At 36.8% G+C, this 19,315-nt stretch overlaps 1 long non-coding RNA gene across 1 annotated transcript; it reads left to right on the forward strand.

Annotated features, from left to right (window-relative positions):
* The first annotated feature begins 13,300 nt into the window (after positions 1 to 13,300).
* Positions 13,301 to 17,985, forward strand: LOC131349925 (uncharacterized). Its single transcript, XR_009204120.1, has 4 exons — positions 13,301 to 13,369; positions 13,675 to 13,802; positions 13,886 to 13,930; positions 17,596 to 17,985. It is a non-coding gene; the product is annotated as an uncharacterized LOC131349925 (long non-coding RNA).
* The last annotated feature ends 1,330 nt before the right edge of the window (positions 17,986 to 19,315 follow it).

The following is a 19,315-nucleotide window of genomic DNA, read 5'->3' on the forward strand; positions in this document are numbered from 1 at the left end:
ATAAATTGTATGCACTTGCATCTGCCTTTTGTGACATAATTAAATAAATGTCCTGCTTTGAATTTGAATACAATGTGGAAAGATTCCCCAGTGCAGATCATCACAGTATCAGTGTCAGAAAACTAGAGTCATTAATATGGCTGAGGTTGTATTTCACGATTTATCATCTATACAATACTGTAAGCCTTTACCTGTTTTTGTGGTGTTTAAATTATTTGTACATTTATAAATACTTATGGTATTTTTATGTAGAACTGTAAATGTCATGAATAGGCTCACTGGTCACTAAATCAAGTTTTTATATGAAAATTATATGCAAACTTTCCATAGTGATCATCAAGGAAAATAGATCCAGATTTAAACAAAATCTCTTATGAGTAAATTTGCTACAGTATGTCTATTCCCAAAAGGTAATTCAATTCAATTCAATTCAAATTTCTTTGCACAGCGCTTTTAACAATGGACATTGACAGCTTTACAGAAATACAGAAATATAGAAATTCAGAAATATAGAAATTACAAAGTTGAAAATTAAACTTATATTTACCCATAACGAGCATGTCTGGGGCAACAGTGGAAAGAAAAAAACCCTCGAGATGATTTGAAGATGCAAAAGGGAACCCATCCTCATCTGGGTGACACCAGATTATAAAAAATTTACTTCTACAACTGTATATAGTCGAAGACTAAACATGAAAACCAAATCAACTGCATATATCAATTAAAAAATGTAGATATGTAAGATACACAAAGAGAGTCCAGCATCTAGGATCTTGCATTCTCTCGCCACTGTAACATTAGTACAGAACCAACCGAGCCACTGAGGCCAGCTAAACCAACCGTAATGGGATCAGCTAAAAGAGGAAAACAAATGTAGTATATTTGCCTTCAGTGTAGTTAAACTGTGTGAAAGTTTTTGTACAGTGCAGCTGGATTTCCTGTCACTGTGGGCACCAGGGCACAGTAGTATAGAGCAGAGTCTGATACAGCAGCAGAGGAGATGAACAGATGCACTTGTTTATCATCAGCTTTAGCAGATATTCTTTGGTCAGTGTTGGAAATTGCATCTCCACTTTGAGCAGTATTAAGAAGAAACTCGGGTTTAGATTTTGGATATTGTCTGTACCAGTGCAGGTAGTCTGATTTACGACTTGCTTTGTAGCTGCAGGACAGAGTAACATCACCTTCATCTACAACATTATGAGTGAAAAGTGGCTCTATTGAATCTGCCATGGAGTCACCTGTCATAGAGGAAAGAACATAATGTCAGTAACCTATGTGGCCATCAAGCCAGTTTTACGTAAATCGCACATTCTGCTTTTTCTCATCACCACACAGACTATTTAACCATTAATTCAACATTGACTGTTTTATTGCATAAATATTTAATGTTAACTCACCTAGTGAAAGCCACAGTGACATGAGTATAACAGTGAACATGATGGATGGTTTTAGCTGAATGTAAATATTCTGAGGTCTTTATGTACTCTGATATGTCAACATCATAAATGTTCATGAAGCTCCACCCCACAGCATCACATGACAGTGTTACCAGTGTTACTGACAGATTGCTGATTCTTACTGAAGCATTGCTGCTTGTGGGGAATCTTTCCACTTTGTATTCAAATTCAAAGCAGGGCATTTATTTAATTAATTTCACAAAAGGCAGATGCAAGTGCATACAATTTATTTTTATTTATAAAGTGCAACACAACCTAACAAAAAAAAAGACAATGGTTAAAGCTGTGCTACACACAACAACTACAACTAGAAGTCTTTTTTATTCACTAAGCATAACAACAAATAGCAGTTTGCAGAACATTACTGTATTCTCCTGAACTCCTGTAGAACTTGTGATTTAGTGAGATATTTTTGGCTAAATATCTTTCTGTCTGCTCAAAGGGTTTAGAGCAGAGAAGTCTTTTCTGTTCAGCATGGCCTTGTGTTTTAATGAGCTTGCTAACTTGTGCTGTCAGCTCTTGACTGATCACAAATAACATGTAACACCAACACTAACAGACAGAAGGAGCACACAGCTGCCTGAGAAAGCTGACTGGCTAATATCAGTGCTGGATCAAGTGCTATTTTATAAACTGCTAAATAATGAAGAGTGAAGTCTTCAGTTCACTAGTGTTACATTAAAAATCAGCACCATAAATTATTTGAATACATATTGTTATAGAAGTTTGTGTTACAGTTGCTAAGCATTACCAACATATGTAAGAGGATCATTATTGATATTCAAAGCAAATAAATATCAGAATATATCAAAAGTGGGAGAATTAAGAGAGTATTTGAATGAAACAGGTAAACAGCTCCCCCTAATGTGAAAAAAATGCAGCTTGTCTTTTTGTACAGTCTGTTTGAGTTTTGTGTCACTGTGGGCTCCATGGCGCAGTAGTACAGTGCAGAGTCTGATACTGCAGCAGGAAAGATCTCCAGATCTACTTTCTTGTCTGTTTTATGAAGTTTGATGGATAGTCTTGAGTCATGTTCAGCTCTACTCTCAACTCTATCTGCGAGTTTATAAATCAGCAGCAGAAACTCTGGTTCTGATTGAGGTTTTTGTCGATACCAGTGGAGATTTCTAGCTGAATCATCATATGTGCAGGTCAGTGTGATGTTGCTGCCTTCACTTGAAGATATGATGGTTTGGTCTGGTGTAATGCTGCTGTCAACAGCACCTGCTGTAAAACATTGCAACAACATAAACATTTCTATTTTCATTGTGTAAGATTATTTAACTGAATCATGTTTAGGTATCAGGTCAAATTTCCAGCATTCACCTAAAGTTTGTGTATAATATAAATGACTTACCAATGTTTTTAACAACTATGAAAATAAAGAAGAGTAACATGACTGTTGTGTCTCTTGCAGTAGGTATAAATGGCAGGATCTCTGTGAAACTTTCTAAACTGTATCTTACCACATCTAGCTCCACCCACTTTTACATTAACTGGTTACAAGTTTGTCTCTTTTCAAATTAATGCTAGAGTAGATTAGCATTGGGTTCAGTAGCCAAGATAAAAATACTTACACAAATAATAACAATGTACAAGGCTTCATGATGTGTGTTAGTGTCCATGTGCTTGACTCTCAGTACTTTTTCCACTCCTGTGATATGGTGTGTTTCCCCCTTGTGCCTAGTGTGTCCATGATAGATTCTGGAGCCACCGTGACCCTGATCAGGATAAAGTCTTTACTGAAGATTAATGAATGAACCCATTGTGGAATTCAGTTATGTAATGATACACATGTAAATACATATTGTAATTAGTCATATTACACATGTTTGTGTTACAGCCTGGGAATTATGTTATGTTGGCTAAACATTTTAAAAACATTATAAAAACTTCTGCCATCTACTGCCATCTGTACAGAGTGTGTAACCTCTTCTCTCTGGCAATACAGGTTCATCACAGACATAATTAAACTGATCAAAGTGTGACAATCATTGAATGAGAAGTGCAGGATAATTAACAATGTTTTAGACATCTTTAGGCAGACTGACTGCATTTACTGCTAGATTTGTTAATATGGGTCTTTATCAAACACCATCTTTTTCATAATGTTTGATTGTTTTCCAGAGTTTAGTCACAGTAATATCTGATGGATTTTCTCAGCAACCACACATTTAGTATATATACAACAACATAACTCATGCATTAGTCAATTGCAGTTTTCTTTAATTTGACAAGTTTATTTACTTGTCCAAAGTAAGGTATTATTTACACATATAAGAACTCAATCCAGAGATACAGAGTATTTGAACATGATTCATCGTGTGTCTGCTCTGACATTTTTGTGTCTCACTGTTACAGTCAGTGGTTGAAAAAAGGTTCTACCAGATTTGTTTTTGTTGTTGTTTTCCCCTAATCCATATTAAGCCTCTCACCAAAAGCCATATAAGATGTTCAGTCATTTGCATTGATGTGCTCCCTGGAAAAAACATTTTTTTTAATGAATGAAATATTAAAAAAAAAAAATATTAAAAGCTGACACTGTTGATCAGAATATGTCTCACCAGGGGGCAGAGTGATGCCAGGGTTTTTTCATTTTTAATTACTGCACCACACAACAAGGCATTTTTAAGCACAAATCAAAATGGGGTCAATATTATCAATCAGAAATGTAACAGCCCCAAGTTCACTGAGTGCAACAAGCAGTCACTGGTATTCTGAGTGGAATGATAGCTTTGCTCACCATAGCTGACCTGGAAGCAGTAGCTGGTTTTGTTCATTATTTTATCCCCGAAAATGAAAAGAATAATGTTTCTTAGTGTTTTAAATGGGTTCTTAAAACACCTAATGTCACCAACAGACTCACTCACCACTCCATCTGAGATTTCTATATTAAAAATTAATGTTCCATTGCAGTTGTGATCAATGCAGAACACTTTTTTTTTAAATTATTTTTCATTTTAAATATCTCATTAAAATACTGTGTCAAAAGGATTACTACAGCAGACAAGATATCTTTGTTCATTCATGAGAAAAGAGGAATTGATATTATAGGTGTTTAATAGAAGATTATAGGTGTCCATATCCTAATTTTCTATTACTTCTGTTGGGCATAAGGAATTTGTTAGTGTGTCTGGATGCAGTGCTGGTCCCAAGCCCCGATAAAAATGGGAGGGTTGGGTCAGGAAGGGCATCTGGACCCTTTGACCTTTATTAATCAAATGTACATGCAGTTAAAGTGACAGTGAACTTTCTACTCTCTATAGGAATTTATTTACTCATCCATTTCATCTTATGCTCTTTCTGTACAACTGTATCTGTACAATGAATCTCATTGTTCTACAATCAAACTCACATCTGTTCTGAGGGGTTTGTAAAAGGCCATTGCTCTAGCTCACATCCAACAAAGTAACATATCTGTGTATACATGCTTAACAGACATAAGGTGGAAGAAATAAATTTATACAGCATTTATTTATTTATTTATTTATTTATTTATTTATTTATTTATTTATTTATTTACAGTGTACAAATCAAGTCTGTTGTTGCATGTTGAAAGCAATCCATTGGGGGTCGTGATGGTAAAATGTTGCTGATTGGAAGACTGGGGTTCAAGCCACAGCACTGGCAAGCTGTTGGGCCCCTCAGCAAGGCCCTTAATCCTCACTGCTCAAGGAGTGCTGTAACATATATAACAATATTTTCTTAAGAAAGGTTTAAAGTTTGTTAGATTGATTCATTAACACTCTGCAATCGGTTATTACAATTAATTACCTGATGGAAAAGGAATTACAACTTTACAAAAGGAACTTTACACGTCTCTAGAAGGCCACACCCAGGAAGTGATGCAGTTGTAGCATGATTTTACACAGATCACCATTTTCACAGTATCAGTGACAGTGAACTGAGTCACTAATACAACACAGAACTATTCCACTGTTGCTGATCAACCCACTGTACCTGACTTCCCCTCTTAAACTTTTTTTTGGAGTTAGAGGTCAGAGCTATGTCTCAGGATTCTAACACCAAAAGACACTATAACATACTTAATATACTTCCTAAACATACTTGCTTTCTTTTACAGGTTCTGCAGATGCAGGGCCTCAAAGGGTAACTGGCATTTTCCAAATACCCACAGCATTTAAATCATTGTCAAAAGCACATTGGGCAATCAACCTAGGAGACATTCTTAAAATCTTATATTAAGACTCAAATAATAAACCTGCAAAGAAATATATGTTAAAAATAGGAAAACTCAAGCACAATAAACAAAGAAATAACTGCTCATAAAAAAATTAACATTTAATGTCATTATTCCTGGAACGGTATAAAATTTTGGGGTATTTATGGCATGTGAACTATACACTGTCATTTACTAAGCTAGCTAAAGTCAGTCAGATAAAAGCTGCCACCACTGGCTATGCACTTAGTGCTGTGGAGACTGAGTGAACATGTGGCAGCACAGTGAGAAACATTTCATTTCACTATGTACTGCATCAGCTAATGTATATGTGGTTGAAATGACAATAAAGCCTGTGGTTTTGCGTATTTCTAGATTTTTTTGTTGTTATTCTGTCTCTCACTGCTCAAATAAACCTACCATTAAAATTACAGACTGATCATTTCTTTGTCAGTGGGCAAACGTACAAAATCAGCAGGGGATCAAATATTTTTTTTCCCTCACTGTACTCCTCCAACCTCTCTGACCACATTGATTATGTACAACTGGTACCAGATGGACCACACCAAAGTGGAAGCAGTGAAGAACTGGCCACAGCCTCTCACCCTCAAGGATCTTCAACGCTTCCTGAGGTTTGCAAACTTTTATCGTCGATTCATCTCTGGTTACAGTGAACTCTCCGCTCCACTCACCTCCTTTCTATGCAACAAACTTTAAAATCTCAGTTGGACATCGGATGCAGTCAAAGCCTTCCAGAAGCTGAAAGCTGCCTTCTGCACTGGCCTAGCTTTCCTCCATCCAGATCCAACCCTGCCTTTCATTGTGGAAGTGGATGCAGTAGAATAGAATAGAATAGAATAGAATAGAATAGAATAGAATAGAATAGAATAGAATAGAATAGAATAGATGTTTATTGTCATTGTACCATTTACATGTACAACAAAATTTAAAAAGTGTCAACCAGTCAAAAAGTGCAGCAGTTCATACATTCAAACCTTCAACAATTAAAAAAAGTACTAATTAGTATATAAAAAAATAAATAAATAGGTATGGAAATTATATACTAAAATAAGTTAAGACAGCACACACGCAATCACATTCATCATCAATCTATTGCACATCTCATGTAAACAGTGTTTTTTGATTATTGAGTGCAGTTATGGCTGTTGGATAAAAAATGTTTTTTAGTCTGTTTGTCCTGGCTCTGATTGTTCTGCATCGCCATCCTGATGGTAACAGTTCAAACAGATCATGTCCAGGGTGTGATGTATCCTTAAGGATGCTTTGGGCTTTTTTAATACAGTGTGAACTGTGTAGTTCTTCCAGTGTTGGGAGAGGGTAGCCGACGATCTTCTGGGCCATGTTTATGACCCTCTGGAGCGCTTTCCTCTGAGCCACTGTGCAGCTGGTGAACCATACGCCAGTGCAGTAGGTTAGGATGCTCTCTATGGAGCACCGGTAGAAGGACACCAGTAGTCTCTGAGTGACGTTGTTCTTTCTCAGCGCCCTAAGGAAGTAGAGTCTCTGCTGGGCCTTTTTCAGCAGCTCAGAGGTGTTCGTGCTCCAAGTCAGGCCCTCCTCTATCTGGACTCCCAGGAACCGGAAGTCAGCTACCCTCTCTACACAGTCCCCACTGATGGAAAGTGGAGTAATGTCCATTTTCTTCCTCTTGCAGTCAATGATCAGCTCCTTGGTATTTGTGGTGTTGAGAAGCAGGTTGTTCTCCTTACACCACCATGAGAGCCGCTCCACCTCGTCCCTATAAGCTGACTCATCCCCCCCCCGATATGAGTCCCACCACCATAGTGTCGTCTGCAAATTTCACAATGGTGTTGCTATATTGAGCGGGCGTGCATTATTGTCCCAGTGGAGAGATGAGCCCCCAGTACTCCATCCATGTCCCTTCTTCTCTAAAAAATTATCCTCGGCGGAGCATAATTATGATGTCAAAAACTGCTAGCCATGAAACTGCACTGGCTGGAGGGAGCAAATCACCCATTTGAAGTCATCACTGTCATGACTGTGTTAACGTTGCTTGCTGGACTTTTTACATGCATGCACATACACAAGCAGTTACTTGCACATTACGTTAGTGAACCGAGGTGCCGGAATATAAAATGAAGCTAACTGCTGCTATATGCAAAACTCCGACAACACAGACCATGCAGACAGCGACTGTGGTGTTAGATGAGACCAGGTCGGACTTCTACATTCTACAATAAAATTTTCGGATGTCAAGGGCATCGTTTTCCCACGATGCACCATTGTTGTTAAACTACCGCAACCTGTAATGACGTTTGTCTAGCCTTCTGGTTAGGCATGCTCCTGACAGCGCTTAACAGGGCGTTTTGCGTTTTCATGTGGACAAGGATATTTTTCAAGACGTAGGTCATGTGGACAGAATTTTAAAAAAAAAAACAATTAGAACAATCTCAGTTTTTAAAAATACCCAGCTACATGTGGACATAGCCAAAGTTCAGTAAAGTCTGAGGATGTTTCTGCATTGAATCGAGAGCCAGAGGGGTTGTAATCATCATCTGCTGACTTTACGCCTTTATACAGTAAAATTGTGGTACTCTGTGAGAATATTGTTTCTACCAGTAAAGAATAAAATAATCACTGCTTGACTCATATGAACATTTCAGAGTAACAGTGTCTGCTTCCTTCCTGACAATGGTGGCATCTTCCTCCTTTGGTCCAATTTTATCTGTGAAACTGTCTGTTGTATAGAAAAATATCAATAAAGGCATTATATAGATATCAGAACATTACAAAATTGATATTTGTATAATATCCAATATACTGACATTAATTAACCGACGAACTGATTAAAATTACCTGTAACTAGAGTGAGAATCAGTGGTATGTATCTTACTATGTAGAGTATGTTGTATAGTTGAGCCATTTCTGAACACAGCTCTGTGAGAATTCTATATAATAGTGCTGTATGTGCTACACGTTTGTAGAAGGCCACACCCAGGAAGTGCTGCTGTTGTAGCATAATTTTACACAGATAATCACTTCGCAGTACCAGTGACACTAATACAAGTCACTAATACAAAACAAGAAACACTGTTACTGCACAACCCACTGCATCAGACACGCCATTTTATCATTGTAAAATATTTATTCCTAAATAAAAGGATGTAAAGAGTAAGAACATCTTGGCCCTTTTATTAATTTTAAACCATTCAAAACATTTAAGAGACAATTCTGTTTCACACTTTCCATTTTTCTTTTCACAAGCTTTGCTAGAGTCTCTGATTGCACTCCATTACATGACAAGAGCATACCTAATAATCTGTGGTCTCTGTGATTTTAACAGTGTTCCGTGTTAAAAGATAATTGCACTTACTCACACTGAACATTGTAAAAAAGAGCAGAAAACAAATGATGCACTAGTGCTATCTGTGTAAGACTGAAGAATAACTGCAGCTTATATAATTGTGTAAAGTATTCATAATCAAAGGAGTCAGCATCTCTGGAGGATGTAAGCAGAATTCTAGTACTTGGCCAACAATAAGATAACAGATTACGGCATCTTGTGGTGAAAGGAAAGAGAGTTTAACACACCAAGGCCTTTTCTGTTTGAATTTATTTATTTATTTATTTATTTTTTACTCAATCATAAAACTATACCCCAATTTGCACAGAAAAAAGACTGCTGGGAAAAAGAAGCCATGTTATTTTTTGTTTGTTTGTTTTTTTACACATTATGACAATAATAATTTGCAGAACAAACTTTATTCAACTCCTGAACTTAGACAGAGACTCAGCTGCTTCACTGAAGTTGAGAACTGATCCCAATTAGACCCTCTAAGTACCTTTCTGTTTAACTTTCTGTCTAATGTAACTGAGAAAGTTCTGGTTTCCTGGCCAAAATAGAATAGTTATAGAAGAATGAATAATATAAACTCTAATATAAATAATATAAGAGACTTCCCCAAAAGGGCATGTAGCAAAACTGTGTGAAAGTTTTTGTACAGTGCAGCTGGATTTCCTGTCACTGTGGGCCTCAGAGCACAGTAGTATAGAGCAGAGTCTGATACAGCAGCAGAGGAGATGTTCACATACACTCGTTTATCTTTAACGTTAGCAGACATTTTTGGGGGAGGTTCGGATTTTGGATCTCCACTTTGATAAATATAAAGAAGGAACTCTGTTTTAGATTTTGGATATTGCCTGTACCAGTGCAGGTAGTTGTTTGTTGCAACACTTGCTTCGTATTTGCAGGACAGAATAACATCATCACCTTCATTTACAACTTCATGAGTGGAAAGTGGCTCTATGGAATCTGCCATGGAGTAACCTGTTATAGAGAAGAGAGTATATTGTTTCTTAAAATAGTAAGGAATAATAAGGTGTTAAACAAATCATACTCACAATTTGCTATTTAAAAAAAAAAAAAACGTGTTCATCCTTAATTCAGAACAATAACATTAAATAACAATGTATAAATGCTTCTGTTATTGCTGCTGGCATTTGGTGCCACATTCTGCTTTATAGTCTGTATGACTATTTATTGTGCCACATTCTGCTTTATAGTCTGTATGATTCTTGATGATTGTGGTGTCACAAAAATACGTTTGTAACATGATAAATCATGCTTTACTTCATTTCAATATTTTTGAAATATGTTATCATAAAGGCTCATGAAGCTCCACCCCACAGCATCACATGAGTCACCAGTGTGTGGCTTTACATTCAGGAGTGAGGTGGACTTGGAAGGATCTAACAACACAAGGTTAGTGGTAGTTACATTTGAAAAATACAACTTTAGTATAACTGCATTTGAGGTTTTATTAGAAAAAAATCTATAATTAGATGAGTATTTATTCTTCTGACAGTTTATTTAAAACAGTGGACAGTTGTTTTATCAAAATGTTGTATCAGAAATCAGCTACTGAGATCATCCATGTCAGGGGTTGAGATCATATTTGTGCAGTATGTATGATAGAAGAACAGGTAGAGCCTATATCACTGACGGTTTATTGTAAAAACTATATAAAAAGAATGTGAGCATGTTTATATGGTGCTGTTGTATTTTGCCCTCCATAAGAATAACTGAGTTGGCCATCTTGTGTTCATCAAGGAGAACAACCTTAAGATTTAAATAAATGTTTACCCCAAATACAGTCATTTATTACAGACAAATAATCAAAAAAGAATTTTGTAGATTTATATATTTATAAAAGACTTTTTTTTATTTCTGTAATACTTTAATACCTTTTAGGTCTGTTTTTGCCTCTTCATCGCAGGGGTGGTGGGCTTGCTGTTGTTTACTGCAACAAACTGTAAATATTCAGTGCTGCCTTCCATGATATAACCTCATTTGAGTATCTGGCATTGAAGGTGGTTGATCCAACACCACTCCTTATAATTCTAACCTATAACCTTAGTGAATTACTTACTCTTGCTTGCTTGTTCGATTTCCAGGCCCACCAAGCTACTACTGGGACCATGAGTTAGGCCCTTTAACCCTCAATTGCTCAGTTGTATTTTAGAAAAATGAGATAAAATGTATGTCACCTTGGATAAGGGCATAAGATGATCATAAGTTCACTAAATTCACTATTCCTCTACAAAATTCAAAACAAAAAACCTTGATATCTTATTGTAATCTGAAAGGGAGTGACCCATTATCTTCCTCTTCCTCTATTTACATGCTTTCTATTCTTGACTCTGTTAAACTTGCCCACCCCTCGGATTTTCTGTCCAGCTATAACCTTGCCATTTCTTAAGCTATAGAAGGACATGCTTCTAACTAGATATATCTGGTTCCCTTTCCCTGCACCTCTCCCTGGTTCACTCCCGAGCTTTGTAAGTGACTGGGTGACCCCTTGAGCATCTATATAGAAAAAACGGGCCAAGTTGTACACTTTATAGCTTACACTGGGCATCTCCTTAAATACAGAACCAACTAATGACTTTTTTTTTTTGCCACAGTGCCCAAACTCACCTGCCCATTGTCACATAATATCTCTGGTAGTGATACTCTCTGTCATTACATGATGTGTCTGTTTAATCCAAATAATGTATTCATGTTCAGTTACATCCAAAGAAGCCAGACAAAACAAGGTTTACTTATCTACTATAACATGCTTAAATGTGATGGATAGATATAAAAGTTTTCCACAGTGTTTGTATATTGTACATTTCTGCTATCAGGATTGAACCAAGCCTTTAATCTTTATCGTTGTTTATCAAGAAATATGGAATAGTATCATCAGTGTATGAAGATGTGTACCTGACTGTCTGAGTAAAGTGTATGGTAGAAAGGTGGGAGGCAACATACACAAAGTTCTTGGCTTTATACTTATGGTATATTTTCTGGTATGGATCCTCAATGGTGGTTAGATAGACCCTGATGATGTTTCCAGTGGTTTTCATTATCTTCCATAGAGTCTTCTGCTCTGACTCTGAGTGCAATTTCATATTAAACAGCAGTAAAGTTGCACATAATGCTCTCAATATTTCCCTGAATGTAGTGATGAGGATGGGAGAGAGGTGTGTTTGCTCTCCTGTCTCTACAGGAAATTGAGATGTTGTTCTGTGCACAGTGAGTGGACTGTGTGAACTACTGTATAGTGTGAAAATGTCAGGCCAGTTTGTACAAAAATATGATTTTATTTTGGATATAAGTAAGGCAGTATTTAGATTGGGTCACTGACCACTGAAAATACAAAGAATAATTGTGCCCCTAGCTATTGAAGGACACACACATGTTGACAAGCATCCCTCAATGAACAATGAACAATTAACCAGCCAGTCAAACCACCCCACACTGTCCACTGACCCTGGAATTAAACCCACACCCCCACCCCATGTTCGACTAAGATGATGACCAACAGAGTGATGCAGAATCTGTTAACAATTAGCTCTTGAAGGACACGCACACTCCTAGACACATAGACAAGCACCCTTCAATGAACAACGAACAATTCCCAAATTCCTTCCCAAACTGCCCACCAACCCTGGAATTAAAACCCCCGACCCCAAAGTCCACTAAGATGATGACCAACAGTGTGTTGCAGAATCACTGTTGCCAATCATCTCTTGAAGGACACATGTACACACACATACACACACACACACATATGTACAAAAGACACACCCACCCATTTTTCCCTTCAAATACTGTATCTCTCTGCATGTGAAATATTGGTGATTGAACTATTGTCACTTGTCCTGATGCACTGAAAAAGGTGAAATCTACTTAGAAAAGATTTGCAAAAATTTTAGAGCATGATAATATTCAGTATTGTTCAGTGTCAAATGGTTGTATAGCTGTTTTTTTTTGTTTGTTTTTTTTTTCAGTAGAGAATCAACAGTCATACTGGTTTTCAGGTTATCTGGACTGGGTCATATCTTTCATAACTTTAAGAAAGTTTAAAGTTTAAAAAAGACGTAAATCTTTTAAATGGAATTGATGTAAGGATTTCTTTCCACCAGAGGCCTACAGGTCAAAATGGAGAAACAGTGCAACAGACATACAGCATCAGAGCAACACATTTCTCCAAGAACCAGGTTTCAACAATGAACAATAAATAGTTAACCAGCCACCCACACAAACACGTGCTTAACTTCCCTCCAATCCCAGTTTCCCACCAAAACCCCACACCCACCCAGTATGTTGGGAAAACACCCAATAAAAGCTAGAAATCCATCAGAGGCTAAAGAACCTTTAAGCTCTCCTTCAAACTTTAAGAGACCATAGACTTCTCATCAAGTAAGAACTTTATTTTAAGATTTATGGTTAAATCCATTCATTTTATTTCTATTTGAGAGATTATACTAGAAGGTTGGCATATTCTTTCTACTTAACTGGTCAATATGTATTCAGATATAGGATTATATCTAAATTTTCATTTTCAATCATTTTTATTACAAAACAAGACCAGACAATGCTTATCTGATTCTAGTGTCTAGGATAACATACCAAACAAACTCAAGACTTCTGAATATATTTCAATTTGTCTCTTAGGTATGTTGCATATTAATAAGGGAATATTTTATTTTTTGTGATTATTTCAGACAAGAACATTGTGGACATTCTGACAATGAGTTTCCTGAAATGTCCACACAAGGCTTTCAGAACCTAACACTGGAACATCCGGAAGACCGAACTATAGCACAGCCTAAAACAATCCAGCAAAATACACGTAAATTACATAAAAGTATAAATACTTCCTACTGTTAAACCTTTTATTTGCATATGTGTTTAAAATTTCTGTGTCATATTCAGAAGTCAAGGACACCCAGACTACCAGTGATGATCCAATTGCTTCAGGTGGGATGATCTGTATATATCTTATAAATAAATTAATTCTTTTTTCACTTAGCCATTCAGTGCATAAAGGTCTCTCATATTTGATATGATTTCTCTAATCTTTTAGATGTGGCTCATACCACAGAAGAACAAGAGAGGTTCATACGAGTAAAAGAATATAACTTTGAACAAGTTTTAGAGGAGTATAAATGTACAGTTAGAAAATCACTTTGAATAATGGACAGTTTATTAGAAAACTATGGACATAAATAATACAACTGTAAAACAGTCCATTAGGGAACTTGCTCCATCTTTGTACATAACCCACAAATCCTTGAAAAAGTCTTTTGTGAGGAGTGAAAATTTGTTAAAAATACTAATACCGATACTCAATAATCAGAAGAAGTGACCGAATAACATTCCAGGTTTGAAAATTGAAAATACCCCAAGATCACCCCATGATTTCTGCTTTGGTGAAAACCTGAGTTCTTCAAATAGTTTGCTCTGTCATGATCCATACACAACTCAATTTTTTTAACTTGATTTTCGCTAGATTTTTAATGTAGTGTTTTCCAGGCTTGTATTTCACTGTGCTTGCATTTTGGATAAAGTGGTTAAAACTGCTTGAAATTGTAATTGCATTGCTTTCATGACAATTTGCTATCTTACTGAATAGTTCACTTTTTAGATAAAAATAAGCCTTATTGCATTTGCCTGTGCATGTGGCTATAGTTACTCTTAATCATTTTTAAGTTTTATGGACATTCATGGATATGGTTGTTGAGCTTGTGTGACATGTTGACTGCTTTCAAGAATCAGCAGCAGAAACTAAGGTCTTGATCTAGGTTTTTGTCGATACCAGTGGAGACTGTATTATACCAGTATATGTGCAGGACAGTGAGATCTTGCTGCCTTCCATTGTGAATACATTGGTTTGATCTGGTTTAATGCTATTGTCAGCAGCCTCTATTATAATAATATATTGAATTTTTTAAAGGATTTCTTCTCTGATTGTTCAACCGCTAAGCAATACCAACATACAGTATGTAAGATCCATGTTAATATTCAAAGCAAATAAAGATCAAAGTCTGAGAATTAAGAAAGGAAACTGTACTCGAATGAAAGAGGTAAACATCTCCCCCTGCTGGGAAAAAAATCAAGCTTGAGTTTTTTGTAAAATCTGATTTTTGTGTCACTGTGGGCTCCATGGTGCAGTAGTACAGTGCAGAGTCTGATACTGCAGCAGGAAAGATCTCCACAACTACTTTCCTGTCCTTTTTACGAACTTTGGTCGATAGTCTTGGGTCATGTTCAGCTTTAGAGATACTATATGAGGATTTAGGAATTAGCAGAAGAAACTCTGGTTCTGATTGAGGTTTTTGTCGATACCAGTGGAGATTTCTAGCTGAGTCATCATATGTGCAGGTCAGTGTGATGTTGCTGCCTTCACTTGAAGATATGATGGTTTGTTCTGGTGTAATGCTGCTGTCAACAGCACCTGCTGTAAAACATTACAACAACATAAACATTTATATTTTCATTGTGTAAGTTAATTAATCATGTTTAGGTATCAGCTCATTTCCAGCATTCACCTAAAGTTTGTGTATAATATAAATGTCTTACCAATGTTTGTTTTTAACAACTATGAAATTAAAGAAGCGTAACATGACTGTTGTGTACGGAAGCCCAGAGAGGCCATGTGGTATTTTTTTTTTTTGCTTTTGTTTTCTCGTGATCACGACTTAATTGTCTCGTGATCACGAGATAACAAAAGTTGTTTTCTCATGATCATGACATAATCAGAACCGCGGTGAAGTTAGTTTGATATTCGGACATTAGACAGACACTCGGAAGCGCTAGTTTAGGGACCGTTGACAAATTTCTGTACGACTGAGAAAATTAAGTCGTGATCACGAGAAAACAAAAGCAAAAAAAATATCACATGGCCTCTCTGGGCTTCCATAGTTGTGTCTCTCTTGCAGTAGGTATAAATGGCAGGATCTCTGTGAAACTTTCTAAACTGTATCTTACCACATCTAGCTCCACCCACTTTTACTTAGTCATTGTCATGTCAGCTCTGGCATTATATGTGCTAAATCCATTGTTTAAATTAATTGATATTTCATAATATATTTTATGACATGTTAAAATCTGATAAGCCTGATTTTTGCTAAAATTAGTGATAGTATTAAGCAGTTTTCTAGCATAAAAACCTCTTTACTAATTGTATGCATATTGTGTCTGTAGTATAATAACTGGATTCAATCATATATTAAAATTAATTTTAATTAGTCTGTAGTGCTACATGCTACACAGTGTAGTTAAAGCTATAGTTATCTGTTTGTGTCTAAAGACAGACTTCAATATCTACCCTGAATGAGCCTTCCTAACATCCCCAAATGAAATGCTTCACTATGCTTGTGTAAACAAATATTTGAATAAATGAATCCCATTGTCAAGGTATGAACACAATTTAAATTTGACTAAAGTCTTGCAATGTTCACGAATTGCAATGAACATTGCAATTTGTGAACCTCTGTGATAAACAGATGAGCATCAACATACTCCTTAATCTCTATCACTACTGAACCTTTGCTTACCTGCTGCTCTTTCTAATTCGTTTACAGTGAATAATTTTTGGCATATGTTTGTACTGGTATTTCTGAGTATGTGCACATTTTGTCATGACCAAGATAGCGGTGCGTGCACAACGCGAGGCTCAGCGTCTCCCCAGATTCTGCGATTTAGTAGTTATTTCTATACTAGTTGCAAGTTTATTCACTCAGAATAGCCTTGCATATATCTCGTACAGCCGACAAGCATTGTTGGACAACTATCATAACTGGATTAATGATAATTTATCGACCTTTCAACTCTCTCTTTGGAAATCGCTAAAACACTATGTATCTCCACTCCAGCTCACCCGGCAGAGAGAGCGCAGTGCTGGCCAGTTCTTGACCTTGCACGTTTCTACAGAAAAAAACTTGTTAGGATTATTGTACTGTTAGGATCTTGTTTGTGCCAGTAAAGCAAAATGTAATTGCTGCTTGTCTCGTATGAACATTTTAGAGTAACAGTGTCTGTTTCTTTCTTGGTAATGCTGCCAACTTCATCCATCAGCCCAATTGTATCTGCAAAACTGCATGTTGTAAAGGAGAAAATGTAATAAATGTTAGGAATCTTTCAGCTATTTTGTAAACAAAATATTGTCTTAAGAATATGAAAGATTGTTAGATTGATTCTTACAAACTTTGCAATCAGTTAATTCAATTTATGAACTGATAAAAATAAATGACCTGTAACTAGAGTGAGACTCAGTGGTATGTATCTCGCTATGTACAGTAAGTTGTATAGTTGATCCATTTCTGAACACAGCTCTGTGAGGATTCTGTATAATAGTGCTGTATGTGCTGAACTTTACACACCTCTAGAAGGCCACACCCAGGAAGTGATGCTGTTGTAGCATAATTTTACACAGATCATCACTTCACAGTACCATCTGACTTCACCTCTTAAACATATCTTTTGGAGTTAGAGGTCAGGGCTGTGTCTCAGGACTCTAATACCAAAAGACACAATATCTCACAATACTTTAAAATTTGATACTAACTTTTGAAACTAAGTAGATAAGCACTTTTTTTTTTACTTTATTTATATAGAAAAGCTATACTCGCTTTCTTTTGCAGGTTCTGCAGATGCTGGATCACAGAGGGTAAGAGACATATTCCCAATACCCACAGCAATTAAGTGCTGAAGTATTTCAATCAATATCTAAAGCACACTTGGTGAGCCCTGGGCTAGCACAGGCAAATGAAACATATGTTCATCATATCAAATCTCAAGCAATATAAACAGAGAAATAACTGCTTATAAGAATTAACAATCAATATCATTATTCCTGGAATGGTTTGGCATTTTGGGGTTCCTCTGGCATGTGAACTTTACACTGTCATTTACTAAGCTAGCTAAAGTCAGTCAGCTAAAAGCTGCCACCACATGCTGTGGAGACTGTCCAGTCTGGCCCTCCCTTCTCCTCCAGAGCTCAGAGATGACATTGTTAATGGCGACAGTATAAAGCTGGGATGGAAGCCAGTAACCCCAACATCAGTGCTCACTTGGTGTGTTGTGGTTATATGTGTGTTGAGATTCCGTTTTGTGTTTTTGCTTCTAACAGTTCTGGTTTAATCTTTGCCTGCCTTGACTACGAGTTTGATCTGCTCCTTGATTTTGGTTTTGCTGCCTTATATAATCTTTGCACATGTAAATATTGAGACATTGTATATGTTCACTGGCATTAAGGGTTTGAATGCCATTTATGTTCATTTCTTCTTTTTTTTTTTTGTTTAGGTCAGATAACTAATCTCAGTGTGTTTCTGTTTTGTTGAAGTCTTCCCAGTTCACTGTGCTGTACATATCACTACATCACAATATATCACCTTAATTCACTGCTGTGTTGTGTGAATCATTCCTGTTAACTTTGGGGCATCATATATATGTTCTGTTTTACCTCCTACATATACAGTGATGGAAAAAATTATTTGATCCCCTGATGATTTTGTACGTTTGCCCACTGACAAAGAAATGATCAGTCTGTAATTTTAATGGTAGGTTTATTTGAACAGTGAGAGGCAGAATAACAACAAAAAAATCCAGAAAAATGCATTTCAGAAAAGTTCTACATTGATTTGCATTTTAATGAGTGAAATAAGTATTTGATCCCCTATCAGTCAGAAAGATTTCTGGCTCCCAGGTGTCTTTTATACAGGTAAGGAGCTGAGATTACAGTAGGAGCACTCTCGGGGAGTGCTCTTAATCTCAGCTCGTTAACTGTATGAAAGACACCTGTCCACAGAAGGAGGCAATCAATCAGATTCCAAACTCTCCATCATGGCCAAGACCAAAGAGCTGTCCATGGATGTCAGGGACAAGACTGTAGACCTACACAAGGCTGGAATGAGCTACAAGACCATCACCAAGCAGCTTGGTGAGAAGGTGACAACAGTTGGTGCAATTATTCCCAAATGGAAGAAACACAAAAGGACTGTCAATCTTCCTCGGTCTGGGGCTCCATGCAAGATCTCACCTCATGGAGTTTCAATGATCATGAGAACGGCGAGGAATCAGCCCAGAATTACACTGGAGGATTTTGTCAATGATCTCAAGGCAGCTGGGACCATAGTCACCAAGAAAACAATTGGTAAAACACTATGCCGTAAAAGACTGAAATCCAGTAGCACCCGCAAGGTCCCCTGCTAAAGAAAGCACATGTACAGGCTCATCTGAAGTTTGCCAGTGAACATCTGAATGATTCAGAGGAGAACTGGGTGAAAGTGTTGTGGTCAAATGAGACCAAAATCCAGCTCTTTGGCATCAACTCAACTCGTCGTGTTTGGAGGAGGAGGAATG

This window comes from Hemibagrus wyckioides, unplaced genomic scaffold (assembly GCF_019097595.1).
Source record: "Hemibagrus wyckioides isolate EC202008001 unplaced genomic scaffold, SWU_Hwy_1.0 Contig16, whole genome shotgun sequence".
Taxonomy (NCBI): Eukaryota; Metazoa; Chordata; class Actinopteri; order Siluriformes; family Bagridae; genus Hemibagrus; species Hemibagrus wyckioides.